General features: G+C 34.1%; 1 pseudogene; it reads left to right on the top strand.

The window, feature by feature from the left end:
- Positions 1–8,260: 8,260 nt before the first annotated feature.
- Positions 8,261–8,357, top strand: LOC145271756 (U2 spliceosomal RNA; annotated as a pseudogene).
- The last annotated feature ends 8,158 nt before the right edge of the window (positions 8,358–16,515 follow it).

The following is a 16,515-nucleotide window of genomic DNA, read 5'->3' as shown; positions in this document are numbered from 1 at the left end:
ATATTTCTGTAAAGGTGTTTTTTTAAAATTACAATATTACAGTAAATGTTTATTTAATTACAATATTACTGTAAATGTTTTTTTAAATTACAATATTACTGTAAATCTTTTTTTTAAATTACAAGATTACTGTAAATGTTTTCTTTTAAATTACAATATTACTGTAAATGTTTTTTTTAATTACAATATTACTGTAACTGTTTTTTCAAATTACAATATTACTGTAAATGTTCTTTTTAAATTACAATATTACTGAAAATGTTTTTTTTTAATTACAAGATTACTGTAAATGTTTTTTTTTAAATTACAATATTACTGTAAATGTTTTTTTAATTACAATATTACTGTAAATGTTTTTTTTAAATTACAATATTACTGTAAATGTTTTTTTAAATTACAATATTACTGTAAATGTTTTTTTTTTTAAATTACAAGATTACTGTAAATGTGTTTTTTAAATTACAATATTACTGTAGATGTTTTTTTTTAAATTACAATATTACTGTAAATGTTTTTTTCAAATTATAATGTTACTGTAAATGTTTTTTTTAAATTACAATATTACTGTAAATGTTTTTTTAAATTACAATATTACTGTAAATGTTATTTTAAAATTACAATATTACTGTAAATGTTTTTTTAATTACAATATTACTGTAAATGTTTTTTTTAAATTACAATATTACTGTAAATGTTTTTTTTAAATTACAATATTACTGTAACTGTTTTTTTTATTACAATATTACTGTAAATGTTTTTTTAAATTACAATATTACTGTAAATGCTTTTTTAATTACAATATTACTGTAAATGTTTTTTTTTTAATTACAATATTACTGTAAATGTTTTTTAATTACAATATTACTGTAACTGTTTTTTTTATTTCAATATTACTGTAAATGTTTTTTTAAATTACAATATTACTGTAAATGCTTTTTTAATTACAATATTACTGTAAATGTTTTTTTAATTACAATATTACTGTAAATGTTTTTTAATTACAATATTACTGTAAATGTTTTTTTTTAATTACAATATTACTGTAAATGTTTTTTTAAATTACAATATTACTGTAAATGTTTTTTTAATTACAATATTACTGTAAATGTTTTTTTAAATTACAATATTACTGTAAATGTTTTTTTTAAATTACAAGATTACTGTAAATGTTTTTTTAATTACAATATTACTGTAAATGTTTTTTTTACATTACAATATTACTGTAAATGTTTTTTTTAAATTACAATATTACTGTAAATGATTTTTTTAAATTACAAGATTACTGTAAATGTTTTTTTAATTACAATATGACTGTAAATGTTTTATAATTACAATATTACTGTAAATGTTTTTTAATTACAATATTACTGTAAATGTGTTTTTTAAATTACAAGATTACTGTAAATGTTTTTTTTTAATTACAATATTACTGTAAATGTTTTTTAATTACAATATTACTTTAAATGTTTTTTTTAATTACAATATTACTGTAAATGTTTTTTTTTAAATTACAATATTACTGTAACTGTTTTTTTTATTACAATATTACTGTAAATGATTTTTTTAAATTACAATATTACTGTAAATGCTTTTTTAATTACAATATTACTGTAAATGTTTTTTTTAATTACAATATTACTGTAAATGTTTTTTAATTACAATATTACTGTAAATGTTTTTTTAAAATTACAATATTACTGTAAATGTTTTTTTAAATTACAATATTACTGTAAATGTTTTTTTTAATTACAATATTACTGTAAATGTTTTTTTAAATTACAATATTATTGTAAGTGTTTTTTTTTAATTACAATATTACTGTAAATGTTTTTTTTAAATTACAATATTACTGTAAATGTGTTTTTTAAAATTACAATATTACTGTAAATGTTTTTTAATTACAATATTACTGTAAATGTTTTTTTCAATTACAATATTACTGTAAATGTTTTTTTTAATTACAATATTACTTTAAATGTGTTTTTAAATTACAATATTACTGTAAATGTTTTTTTAAATTACAATATTACTGTAAATGTTTTTTTTAAATTACAAGATTACTGTAAATGTTTTTTAATTACAATATTACTGTAAATGTTTTTTTTTAATTACAAGATTACTGTAAATGTTTTTTTTTAAATTACAATATTACTGTAAATGATTTTTTTAAATTACAAGATTACTGTAAGTGTATTTTTAATTACAATATTACTGTAAATGTTTTTTAATTACAATATTACTGTAAATGTGTTTTTTAAATTACAATATTACTGTAAATGTTTTTTTTAAATTACAATATTACTGTAAATGTTTTTTAAATTACAATATTACTGTAAATGTTTTTTTAAAATTACAATATTACTGTAAATGTTTTTTTTAAATTACAATATTACTGTCAATGTTTTTTTTAAATTACAATATTACTGTAAATATTTTTTTTAAATTACAATATTACTGTAAATGTTTTTTAATTACAATATTACTGTAAATGTTTTTTTAAATTACAATATTACTGTAAATGTTTTTTTTAAATTACAATATTACTGTAAATGTTTTTTAATTACAATATTACTGTAAATGTTTTTAAATTACAATATTACTGTAAATGTTGTTTTAAATTACAATATTACTGTAAATGTGTTTTTTAAAATTACAATATTACTGTAAATGTTTTTTAATTACAATATTACTGTAAATGTGTTTTTCAATTACAATATTAATGTAAATGTTTTTTTTAATTACAATATTACTGTAAATGTTTTTTTAAATTACAATATTACTGTAAATTTTTTTTTTAAATTACAATATTACTGTAAATGTTTTTTTAAATTACAATATTACTTTAAATGTGTTTTTAAAATTACAATATTACTGTAAATGTTTTTTTAATTACAATATTACTGTAAATGTTTTTTTAATTACAATATTACTTTAAATGTGTTTTTAAAATTACAATATTACTGTAAATGTTTTTTTAAATTACAATATTACTGTAAATGTGTTTTTTTTAAATTACAATATTACTGTAAATGTTTTTTAATTACAATATTACTGTAAATGTTTTTTTTTATTACAATATTACTGTAAATGTTTTTTTAAATTACAATATTACTGTAAAAAAATTTTTAAATTACAATATTACTGTAAATGTTTTTTTTTTTTTTTTTAAACAAAAACACCTTTGCTAAATGTTACGTTTTCAGTACTAAAAAAAGACGCATGGATTTGTTTGCTATTTTTTTTTTTTTTTTAAATAAGAATAAAGCATTGTAGATGTTGAGAATTAAGTCTGGAGAAGATGCTAAGAGTGCCTTTTCTTGTCCCCACACCACCTCTTTCTAGCAAAAGAGACGTTGCTCTATCGTTACTTTTATGATAGGTACTCGTCTCGACTGAGCTCCAATTTATGCACCCGTCAAATGTTTGTAACAAATACTAATTTATATACAACAATCCTCGGCAATCTCTTTCACTCTCTATATGTTGTGTGTGTGTGTGTGTGTGTGTGTGTGTGTGTGTGTGTGTGTGTGTGTGTGTGTGTGAATATGTTTCAGAACGACGTACACGTTGAATAGCTGGGTTATATTTTATATATATATTCATGTACGTGTAAATGCGTGTATGTATATACGTTGTATCATTTAGTTGAATAATATTTTTTTAAAGTGCTAATATAGTTTCTCTCCCCCCAAATATTACGTTATGTATATGAATATGTTCTATAACAACGTACACGTTGAATAGCAGGGTTTTATATTTAATCTATATATTCATGTACGTGCAAATGCGTGTATGTATATACGTTGTATCATTTAGTTGAATAATATTTTTTTAAAGTGCTAATATAGTTTCTCTCCCCCCAAATATTACGTTATGTATATGAATATGTTCTATAACAACGTACACGTTGAATAGCAGGGTTTTATATTTAATCTATATATTCATGTACGTGCAAATGCGTGTATGTATATACGTTGTATCATTTAGTTGAATAATATTTTTTTAAAGTGCTAATATAGTTTCTCTCCCCCCAAATATTACGTTATGTATATGAATATGTTCTATAACAACGTACACGTTGAATAGCAGGGTTTTATATTTAATCTATATATTCATGTACGTGCAAATGCGTGTATGTATATACGTTGTATCATTTAGTTGAATAATATTTTTTTAAAGTGCTAATATAGTTTCTCTCCCCCCAAATATTACGTTATGTATATGAATATGTTCTATAACAACGTACACGTTGAATAGCAGGGTTTTATATTTAATCTATATATTCATGTACGTGCAAATGCGTGTATGTATATACGTTGTATCATTTAGTTGAATAATATTTTTTTAAAGTGCTAATATAGTTTCTCTCCCCCCAAATATTACGTTATGTATATGAATATGTTCTATAACAACGTACACGTTGAATAGCAGGGTTTTATATTTAATCTATATATTCATGTACGTGCAAATGCGTGTATGTATATACGTTGTATCATTTAGTTGAATAATATTTTTTTAAAGTGCTAATATAGTTTCTCTCCCCCCAAATATTACGTTATGTATATGAATATGTTCTATAACAACGTACACGTTGAATAGCAGGGTTTTATATTTAATCTATATATTCATGTACGTGCAAATGCGTGTATGTATATACGTTGTATCATTTAGTTGAATAATATTTTTTTAAAGTGCTAATATAGTTTCTCTCCCCCCAAATATTACGTTATGTATATGAATATGTTCTATAACAACGTACACGTTGAATAGCAGGGTTTTATATTTAATCTATATATTCATGTACGTGCAAATGCGTGTATGTATATACGTTGTATCATTTAGTTGAATAATATATTTTTAAAGTGCTAATATAGTTTCTCTCCCCCCAAATATTACGTTATGTATATGAATATGTTCTATAACAACGTACACGTTGAATAGCAGGGTTTTATATTTAATCTATATATTCATGTACGTGCAAATGCGTGTATGTATATACGTCGTATCATTTAGATGATGGTCTAGTGTGTATATTTTAACATTTATGCAACAGTTCTAACAGGAAACGATTAATGTGGACGTATCGAAACAGTTGTAGACAAACGGTTCTTTTTAACAGACGTAAATAAACACAACACATACCTGGATTATATATGAATATTTATTTTCATCATTCCAGCCGGCATCTTCAGAGATTACAACGTCTTCACAACTTGGTTGCCTGAGGAAACGCCGCTCCCTGCGTCATGGAAAGACCAATTCCTACTTAAGTCGTCCGTTCTCTCTGATGTTCAGCTAACGACTGGCTAGAATCTTCCCAAATCTACATCTCATCACGTGTCTAATACCCCAACCGCTGACGTAACATAAATCTGATTATTTGTTTATCCAACCCAAAAATTATGTTTTCCTGTTTTTTCCAAAATCACATTTTTTTTTGTAGTTGTTTATTTCAGTTGTTAATCACATTTTCCCAATCGAATTGTTTATTTTTCTAATCATAATCGATCCAGCGAACCGCTGTCACTCAAATCAATTAATAATAATAATAATAATAATAATAATAATAATAATAATAATAATAATAATGTTTGAACCCTTGGCACTGCCTGCCAGAGTAAACACAGATACTACGCTATGATCACAGCCAAAGAGTCACAACATTAAAAAATTAAATTAAAATTCCATGAGCAAAGTTTATTTCCTGGTCGTCTATTGAACAAGATACTATGGGGCTGGTTTCAGGCTGGCAATAAATTGGTCGTTTTCAAGTTTAATGTAAATAAATTTTAGTTGACCCGCCTTCTTAAATAATTACCCAATTCACTACCCAAGTTCCACCATAATAATCAACATAGAGTTGCTACACCAACTAACTAACACTTATTAACCCTTGTCCTTGAGTGGCCTTCTGGCCATGATAAGCAGTGACATTAAAGTACAGGAACCCAGTTTGTTTGTGTCGAGTAGGTGCAGAAAGGTCAAGGGGTTACCGATAAGACAAACCACACTCAATAACTTCCATTGACAGAGCGTGCATGGTAAAACGTTTCTGGTTAACGGGGTAACGGGGCTATCATCCCCCCCCACACACATACACCCCCTAAATAGAAATTGACCGTATTGCATTAAATGTTTTCTGCCATGCCATGGGCCAATGTAGGCAGCCGCGGTCTCTGGTGTGGGAGCGATGGTAGGCTCCACATTGCGCAAAGGGCAGACGGTTTCCTGCTAAGGTACGGGGCAGGCGTTTATGAGGATTATGATGGGAGTTGTCAGTGAAGGCTAGGCAGTAAAGAAAAATGCTGAACTTAGTCATTTTTCTTATGCCTCGTGCACTTTTTTTTGGGGGGGGGTATTTTTTTTTGATTAGGTCCACCTCCACAATTTTATTTTAAATGACACATTATATAGGTTTTTTACTATGCTGAATACGAAAATCGCATTGAAATTTTGCAGAAATAATTAGTTATCGAGATATAAAAAAGGTGTATTATGCATTATATTCTTTGGCGGCCATCTTTTTTACGCGGGTGCAATGTCATTCATAGATGAGTAGATTTGTTTATGGCGCGCGCATGCACGTAAAAAAGATGGCCGCCAAAGAATACAATGCATAATACAACTTTTTATATCTCGATAACTAATTATTTCTGCAAAATTTCAATGCGATTTTCGTATTCAGCATAGTCGTAAACCTTTAAAAGGTGTCATTTAAAAGAAAATTGTTGAGGTGGACCTAATTCTGAAAATTTACCCTCTTTTTTTTATCTCCCTTGCACTCACGGGGGACCATACATGCTTCTCTTGGTTTCATAAAATCCACCAATACTCAGAGGATCATATTAAATTTTAATGAGGTCAGATATTTGGGTTCCCTTTCGTACACTAGTAAAAAAAAATGTGTTTCTCGATTTTTATTTCTATGTAGATTTACAAAGAGCCATAATTATTTGTGTTTTTTGTTGTTGTTGTTGTTGTTGTTGTTGTTGTTGCTGCTGTTTTTTTTTTTTTGGTTTTTTTTTGGTTTTTTTTTTTTTTGCAAAGTGAAATCATTTACCGCCTCGACGCACACGTAAACGTTGCGTTTGATTCGACGGACTTTAGATAGTCATTCGAGATATAACCGATTATTAACACTACTGCGGTAAAACACGGAAAATACACACATAAAGTGTTATTCAATTAAATTCCGTCCCTCAACCTATCTTTCTTTTCCTTCCTTCACTTTTACCGCCTTTCTCCATTCCTCATTCATTCTGGCAATTTTTAGTTGCGTGCAAGCGACTTTATAAGTCACTCCGTCGGTCGGTCGGTTAGTCGGTCGGTCGGTCGGTCGGTCGGTCGGTCGTCTGTCCGTAACACTTGTGTGCTTGGCATTTTTGGTTAAGATCAAAGGTCTATTGTTAATAGATGCCAAGCCAAGTACGACCAAAGATGGAATACTGTTGCCATATCTGGGCAGGAGCTGCTAAAAACAGCCTATCCTGCCTTGACAGAGTACAAAATAGACTTCGTGGCTTAGTGGGGGATGCCCTTTTCTCTACCCTGCAACCTCTCTCCCACAGAAGAGACGTTGCGAGGCTATCCTTGTTTTATCATTATTTCCATGGCAGGTGCTCATCTGAACTCCAATCTCTGGTCCCCCCTTGCCAATCCTTCACGAAAAACACCCGTCTAGCTAAATCCACTGTCAAAAATTTCCCCCACTCTTTATCTGTGCCTAAATTAAAACGTAGATTCCATGAACAAAGCTTCTTTCTTAGAAGTGCACGCCTGTGGAACTCTGTTCCGTCTGCCTGCTTCCCACCTGACTACAACTTGTATGTCTTCAAGTCCAACGGTAACAAATTCCTAATGAACCGCCCTCTTAAGTAAACACTCCATCAAATCTCCACACCAACGTACTGTACTTGCAATAACCCTTATCCCTGAGTGACTTCCGGGCCTTGATAAGTGGTGACCACCGTGTAAAAAAAAAAAAAAAAAAAAAAAGATGCTGTTCTTAGCTGTTTTTTCTTCTTGGCCTTTTAGCCAAGATCAAAGTGTAGTATCTATTCCGGCAGATACTGCAAGCAAAGACCATATGTGGGGCGACCCCACATATAAGACCTTGGTCAATGTAGGGGCAACCCTTCATACCAATTGTCACTATCCAGTTCCCCTACTCCCCGGGGAGTTGGTCCCCATTTCCCCTTCACTCCTTACATTAAAAATCGGCCTTGTGCCTAATTTGCTCGGTGGAGGAGCAAATAAATACAGCTTTTCTTGGCCTTTTGGCCAAGATCAAAGTGTAGTATCTGTTCTTACTAACAACCCAGTAGGATTATTTTTTGTTTTTGATATGAGCACTCTTGATTAGTTTTCCCCAATCCACGAACAATCTTTCTTTTAATTCAAACACTTTTTATTTTCTAATGAAATTGAATTTAATTTTTTCACACATGCACACACAAAATTTTTAAAAAAATGCATACACAAACACACAGACAACTGTTTATAAATTGTAAATATGGTTTTGATTCTTAAACGCTGGGGATTTATTAGTTAGATTAAGATCCATAGAGTGAATGAGGTATTTTGGTAAATGTTGCCAGTCAAGAGTAAGACTCCAAAGTCTACATTTATTACTTTTTAATCACTTTAGTCACAAAGACCCTGAACCCTTCCCCTCCCCAATTTCTTGTAGGGCCTTGTGCCTAATTTTGTTGTTCAAAAATCTTTTGTTTTTTTACTTCATTGTATTCTCAAAATTTTTAAAAAAGCAATAAAAAATATAAACAAGATCAAAGTGTAGTATCTGTTCTTACTACATGCTGTACTTATGTTTGTTACTTTGTGATATAAAGTGAGGGATCACTTTTCTGTATTAATTAAATGTAAAATGATCACCCATTTTACAACCAGTCAGTCTCAAAGCAATTCAAGTCATTCTCCAGATCATTCAAGTTGTTTTTGAAGGATTTCAGTTATTTTTTAAGCATTCAAGTCATTCTTAAGGTCATTCAATTCATACTTAACTTCATTAAAATCATTTACTTTTTATTTATTTAAGTCATTTCAGCCCATTTTTTGGTCATTTTAGTTTATCTTTAAGAATTTCATGTCAATCCTACATTCACGCATTCATCCATTACACGAGAGCACGCGACTAATGGCTATCGGCCTTTTTTGTTGTTTTTTTTATACAGTGTGGAATGATAAAAGTGTCGCCCCAACGAACACATCTCTACAGCTATGGAGAAAATTGCGGACAGACGAACGGACGAGCAGACAAGGGTGAAATTTATCGGGGGACTAAAAACAAAAACAAAGAAACAAATAACTTTCACTTTCACTGTCCGTCCCTATCGAAATACGTCTTACTATTACACCTTAGTTTTTCTTTATAAATCGTAATCTATTTCCGAGGGCACCGTTCCGTAGATTGGGTGTGGGACTATGATGTCCATACACCGGCATTATTTGCACGTAAATCTATTTATTAATACGATAGCGTGTGTGTTATTTTTTTTTCTTCCGAGTGACTGTCGTCTAATTGTTATGACCTTCCATTTCTTGTAATACATAATTTTACAAAGAATTTTTCATAAGTTTTGGTTTCAGTTTCGATTGGAGGTGAAGGAACTATTTTGTTATGAATAATTTTACCGAGAATTCTTCATATGTTTTAGTTTTATTTTCGATTTAAGCTGATGTATCCAAGTCACACACACACACACACACGCACATACACACACACATATACACACATACACACACACATGCGCGCACACACGCACACATACACACACACGCACACACGCCCACATACACACACGCACACATATACACACATACACACACACATACATACACACACCCACACACACACCCACACACACACATACACACACATACGCATACACACATATACACACACGCACACACATACACACATACACACACATATACACACATACACACACGCACACACACATACACACACATACAAACACATACATACACACTCACACGCATACACAAAAATACACACACACATACACAAAAATACACACACACATACACAAAAATACACACACACATACACAAAAATACACACACACATACACAAAAATACACACACACATACATAAAAATACACACACACATACACACACATACATATTAGGTCAAAACTTTATAATATATAAAAATCAATAGAAAATCATATACGAAATCTGTAAAAATTAAAATATATTTTTTATTACGTTTTCGCCCCAAACAAGGTACACTGCCACTTTGATGTAGGGGGCTAATATCAGGGGCATAAACTACAGGGGTACTATGTAGGGAGTTGGGCAGCAAGATATCGGTTCACGTTACACTTGAACTTCTGCATGTCAGTACAGTTGGGGTGCAGGAACCAGTTAGGAAATTCCAAAGTCTAGCAGTTCTGGAGAGAAAACTAATAGAGTAGGGGTGAGACTTTGCTGCTTGCCGGGTTTGTCGGGGAGTATTTATGTCGAGTGGTTACAAGGGCTTGTAGTTCATCAGAGCATCCACCATTAAAGTACTTGTAGAACAGGCAGAGGAATGCTATATTTCGTCGATGGGACAGAGGTTGGAGCCTAGATGAAAGTTCGGGACCTATCAGGTTGGCGACTCTCTTTTGAACCTTGTCCAGGAGTGAGAGACTAGTACCAGATGTACCAGCCCAAATATGACAACAATACTCCATACATGGGCGAATGGTGACCTTGTAGAGATTCAGGATACTTTCAAGCGTAAATAACTTTCTAGTACGATAGAGAGAGCATATCTTCTTCCCAGCAGTCTGTTGCCAAGGTCGCTGGAAAGATGGTGGGATCCTTCTACCGCTCCAGAAGATATCTCACTGCTGATGCAGTTCTCTATCTATATAAAAGCCAAGTATGCCCAAGGATGGAATACTGTTGCCATATCTGGGCAGGAGCTGCTAAAAACAGCCTATCCTGACTTGAGAGAGTACAAAATAGACTTCGTGGCTTAGTGAGGGATGCCCTTTTCTCTACCCTGCAACCCCTCTCCCACAGAAGAGACGTTGCGAGCCTGTCCTTGTTTTATCGTTATTTTCATGGCAGGTGCTCGTCTGAACTCCAATCCCTGGTCCCCCCTCGCCAATCTTTCACGAAAAACACCCGTCTAGCTGAATCTACTGTGAACAATTTCCTCCACTCTATATCTGTGCCTAAATCAAAACGCGGATTCCATGAACAAAGCTTCTTTCTTAGAAATGCACGTTAAAGTCACCAAATACATGTATTTTGGTTGATGGAGAGCGACAAAGAAAATACAGGTAGCTAACGCTATGTTGTAAAGTTATTTTAAAACACATGAAGTCCTGGTCATCTGATCCTAGTTTAGATTCCCTAGTCATGGGGAGGTTGTTACGAATATAGACTTCAAGTCCGTGCCTGTGTCTGTCAGAGTCCTTACGACAAAGTGGATGATAAAGATGTTAGAGGGGGTGGAAGAGTGCAGATTAGTTTCACTTAGTGCTACGATATCTGGGGAATTTGCTAGGAGAAATGATTCTACATCCACTAACTTAGTTCTAAATCCTCGGATATTCGTAATGCAAACCTCAATGGAGAAGGCGAATTGTTGATCGAGTGTGTCTGGTTTGAACGTTATTTTGGATTCAGCTGTCATTTCTATTTTATTTCGTAGTTTTAGATTTAGGGTAGGACAAAACGGATTGCGGGGTGGCCGGGGGTGTTGTCTTTTTCTGGTCAAGATCTGATCGCTTTCTTTAAACACCAACTACGGGTGAAGATCAGATGTGATAGAAGAAGGCTGCGTCGTGCAGCATTTGACAAAAGATGGATACATGTAGCAAGTCTGTGTGTACGAAGAGGAGCCAAATTTGAATATGTGTTCCTCGCCTAGGTGTGGAACGCGCAGTTCCGTCAAGTGTAATCAACTTTCAGCCTCTTAGCTAGCCGAGTGAATGTTTCATCCCTCCCCAACTAAGAAGCCTACAAGGTCCCCATCCCGTCCTATCTGAAATTTTTCTTTTAACGCCTCACTCTAAATTTCACCCGTCCTGGAGAGGAAGAAATCAATCACTAACTCCCCATCCCTCACCCACAAAATTTTCTTTTCTCCATTTTTTCCCATCTATAGAGCATCCCCACTTAGAGACCGGCCTGCAGGAGCTCAGGTTCTTTTACAAACCGAAGTGTAACAGGCGGTCTATCAACTAGACGGGGTTGTGAGGGTCCTACTAACCACTTTTGTATTTTTCTTCTCCCGCCCTCGACACAAATGAATTATTGTATCATCATTATTGTTATCTTTTTTTGTTTTTACACGTAAATATAAAATGGTTTAAACAATTGGGTTCTAAGTAGGACGTACCCAAGTACGAAAGGGTGAATGCGGTATTATGGCGAAAGAAGATATTAGCTAAGAGAAACTTTTGTTTTAGTTCTGGAGTGACAAGGATGGACAACGACCCAACTTTTGAGTTGGCCTTGTGCCTAAGTTTTTTGATCAGTTGAAATTTACTTTGTAATTTTTGCTTGAATAAAGAATTTAATATCTCAAAGTGTAGTATCTGTTCCCCAGTATACTTTTTCTTTGCTCTTTGTGAAGGGATCCGCCACTGGGCTTTTTAGCTAGGTTAAGGCGTTTTTCACTTAGCCGCTTTTGTTAGCAAGGACCAGACCCCCTCTTTTGGGGAGTCAGGACCGACTCCACATTATGGGAACTTGGACCTAAAAACCGACCTTCTTTTTTTTTTTTATTACATTTTCACCCCAAACAAGGCACATTGCCACTTTGGTGTAGGGGGCTACTATCAGGGGAGACAGCTACTGGGGCACTATGTAGGGATTTGGGCAGCAAGATGTTGGTTCACGTTGCACTTGAACTTCTGCATGTCAGTACAGTTGGGGAAGCAGTGAGAACTTGGACCCCAAAAACCGACCCCCTCTTGGGTGCCTAGAATTTTGGGGCCAGCACCACTAGCTTGTAGTTGTGTTCTGCTTTTTTTCTTTTGTTTTTGTTTTTTTCTTCTTTTCTTCTTTTCTGCCTCACCTCTTTCTCCCCACTTAATTGCCTTAGCAGCACTCTGACCTCCTTTGTCTTCCTTTGCTGCTCTCCCAGTGGATTGAGCAGACCGGGACCACTTTCTCGCTTCCTTGGGGTCGTTTTAGGGAAGGTTGTTTTGGAAGGCTTTTCCCCCCTTCGTTTCCGCTCCCTTCTAGAGGCAGAAATGTCTATCCCTCTCTTTTCTTAATTGCGACGCAGCACTTTGACCCGCTAGCACCCATTGCGTCTTCCTTCTCTGCTCTCTCTGCTCGCGGGGGGATTTGAGCTGCTTACCCTAGCATCCCCGAGGGGGGAAGTCAAACCTCTTTATTCCTCTGTTTTATTCCGTGGTTTCAAACGGATTACATAGCCACCATCATGTAACACGAGTAAAAGAGTTAGGGCACCTGTACTGTCAGTCAGAAACAGCAGCCAGCAACTGTCAAACCGGTACCTTCCAACCTGTTAGATAGGGGTGGCCCAGTCTAATCATGTTTGCACCCCAAGATGGCCATGTATAGGAGAAGAGAATAAGGCGGATTTGGGGGACGGTATTCATTGCCCTAGTTAGGAAACTATGCGTCTTTAATGAGTCTCTGTCATCACATCTCTTCTCCTGACTAATAGGCAAAGAAGGAGTATGGAAATCGGGCAATAGGCAGAGCCTATCTACTTAAGCAGCTTGCAAGCCAGTTGGTTGGAGAGAGGATGTCGTCCCGTTTGGTGCCAAGATGTATGAGGTTAGAGGCACATATCGAAGTTTTCCTTCGTCTATTAGTCAGGAGAAGAGGTGTGGTAACAGAGACTCATTAAAGACGCATACTTTCCTGACTAGGGCAATGAATAACGTCTCCCAAATCCGCCTCATTCTCTTCCCCTATACATGGGCATCTTGCGGTGCTAACATGATAGGACTGGGCCACCCTTGTCTAACAGGTTGGAGGGTATCGGTTTGACAGTTGCTGGCTGCTGTTTCTGACTGACGGAAAAAAAACAGTGAATGAGTAGCTACGGGTCCGTCAGCGCAAAGAGGGTTATCCCAACGCCTGGTTTGAAAATCAGGTATGTCTATGCCCTCGCATGGGTTAGGGTTAGGATGAACGCAGTTAGTATTTTTTTTTCTACACGGTGGTGACCACTTATCAAGGCCCGGAAGCCACTCAGTGATAAGGGTTATTGCAAGTACATTACGTTAGTGTGGAGATTTGATGAAGTGTTTACTAAAGGGGGCGGTTCATTAGGAATTTGTTAACATTGGACTTGAAGACATCCAAGTTGTAGTCAGGTAGGAAGCAGGCAGACGGAACAGAGTTCCACAGGCGTGCAGTTCTAAGAAAGAAGCTTTGTTCATGGAATCCGCGTTTTGATTTAGGCACAGATATAGAGTGGGGGAAATTTTTCATAGTGGATTCAGCTAGACGAGTGTTTTTCGTGAAAGATTGACGAGGAGGGACCAGAGATTGGAGTTCGGCTGAGCACCTGCCATGAAAATAACGATAAAACAAGGATAGGCTCGCAATGTCTCTTCTGTGGGAGAGAGGTTGCAGGGTAGAGAAAAGGGCATCCCCCACTAAGCCACGAAGTCTATTTTGTACTCTGTCAAGGCAGGATAGGCTGTTTTTAGCAGCTCTTGCCCAGATATGGCAACAGTATTCCATCCTTGGACGTACTTGATCAGTAGTGAGATATCTTTTGGAGCGGTAGAAGGATCCCACCATCTTTCCAGCGACCTTGGCAACAGACTTGATGTACGTGTTCCATTTCAGATCAGGAGTAAAGGTCAAACCCAGAAGCTTGTCAAAACACGGGGCCTCACCTAGACGAGAGCCATCCATCACAATTGATACCAGATGGGGATCAGAGCGTTGATGATGTAAGGATAGGAGTTTGGTTTTGGATGCATTAAAGGTAACCAGCCACATCTTCCCCCACTGAACCACGCGCTCGAGATCAGAGGAGAGAGAATCAGAGAGAACTTTGTCATTTCCAGCCTTTGATGTGTTGCCGTAGATGGTCGTGTCATCAGCATAGATGTCAACGAATGATTTAAGTATGTGATTAGGGAGGTCATTGATGTAGATGAGGAAGAGTTGGGCCCAGGGTTGACCCCTGAGGGACTCCAGCATTTATATTGCAGGCCTCCGATTTTTGTCCATCTACCACTACCCTTATGAGCCTATCGGAGAGAAATGATTTAATGATTGTATCATTAATCATTATCATTTGATAGTATCAAAGAGAATTAAGAGTAGAAGATGTGATTACGTTTTGCAGTTTTAACAAAAGAGCTACATTTACGCTGAACATCCGCAGAATGCCAACATCAATTATATATATGAAAGAGTCCGCTGTGGAATTTCCACAGGTCGCGCTAGTTTACTAAAAAAAAGACATTTTATGTGTGTATTTTCTCTGTTTTCCCCAGCAATGTAAATAATCGTGTATATCTCGTTTGGCTATCTAAATCCCGCCGAATCAAACGCAACGTTTACGTGTGCGTCGAGGCGGTAAATGATTTCACTTTGCAAACAAAAAACAAAAAAAAAAAACAAAAAAAAAACAGAAGCAGCAACAACAACAACAACAACAACAACAAAAAACACAAATAATTATGGCTCTTTGTAAATCTACATAGAAATAAAAATCGAGAAACACATTTTTTTTTTTACTAGTGTACGAAAGGGAACCCAAATATCTGACCTCATTAAAATTTAATATGACCCTCTGAGTATTGGTGGATTTTATGAAACCAAGTGAAGCATGTATGGTCCCCCGTGAGTGCAAGGGGGATAAAAAAAAGAGGGTAAATTTTCAGAATTAGGTCCACCTCAACAATTTTCTTTTAAATGACACCTTTTAAAGGTTTACGACTATGCTGAATACGAAAATCGCATTGAAATTTTGCAGAAATAATTAGTTATCGAGATATAAAAAGTTGTATTATGCATTGTATTCTTATGCGCGCGCCATAAACAAATCTACTCATCTATGAATGACATTGCACCCGCGTAAAAAAGATGGCCGCCAAGAATATAATGCATAATACATATAATAAAGAATTTAAATAAACATAAAAATAATCATCGAGAAACACATTTTTTGGTGCTAGTGTAAAATGTTTGACATCATTAAAATTGAAAATTTACAATGTCTATTAGTGGATTTCTTTTTTCTGTTTTTCTTTTTTAATTGGAAAAAAAAAAACCCAGATAACTTTCATTGTCCTTACAGGGAGTTCCCCTTGTCTCTCGAGACAGAACAGAAGGCATTATAGGTTCGACCTTAAACAGACAGATACTAAATCTCAATATTTAATAGAAATATTGAAAACTAGTAGGTGTACCCGGCGTTGCCCGGTATTAGACGTAGCGTAAAAATCATTTTAAAAAAATAAGTTAAAAAAAAACTGAAAGAAACTGAGACGTGTGCATGCGAGTATTATGGGTTTTTTTTTCTAAA

This window comes from Euprymna scolopes, chromosome 46 (assembly GCF_053919585.1).
Source record: "Euprymna scolopes isolate OS-2025 chromosome 46, ASM5391958v1, whole genome shotgun sequence".
Lineage (NCBI taxonomy): Eukaryota > Metazoa > Mollusca > Cephalopoda > Sepiida > Sepiolidae > Euprymna > Euprymna scolopes.
This window is presented reverse-complemented; position numbering and strand designations above follow the sequence as displayed.